Here is a 498-nt window from a genome sequence, read left to right as displayed (position 1 = left end):
GAAAAGATCAAATGAAGGTCAAACATTGAAAATTCATCCACAAACTGTCTTTGTTTTCGAATGTTTGATTGTTAAATAAGATTAGGGGCCAATGACCGACCATTTTGACCTTAATATCAAATAATTAATTTATTTAACAATCAAACATTCGAAAAAAAGTGTTTGACTCTTATATGTATGAAAGTATAATTGTCGAAAATTTTTTCGGTAACGTGGATATATGTACAATTAAACATACATACTACAATTTGATTATGACCTGCAAAGTCTTGTATTTTAACAATTTTAAATCAAATATATCATTTATAAAAACTTTTTCCATTTGCTTTGATATCGTTTTCCTCCCTTAACTTTCTCCTGTTACTTGAGAAAACATACAGGAGGCACGGGTTCCTCGTTCGCCTGTAGGATATGCCTTTGGTGGTGGCAATTTAATAGGAGCGATAAATCGTGAACAGCTACTGCATCGGCGGAAGAGGAAGCACGTCATGGGTGATC

The sequence above is a fragment of the Ceratina calcarata genome, unplaced genomic scaffold, assembly GCF_001652005.2.
Source record: "Ceratina calcarata isolate Rehan_Ccalc_2016 unplaced genomic scaffold, ASM165200v1 scaffold359.2, whole genome shotgun sequence".
Lineage (NCBI taxonomy): Eukaryota > Metazoa > Arthropoda > Insecta > Hymenoptera > Apidae > Ceratina > Ceratina calcarata.
Note: the sequence above shows the minus strand (reverse complement) of the source record.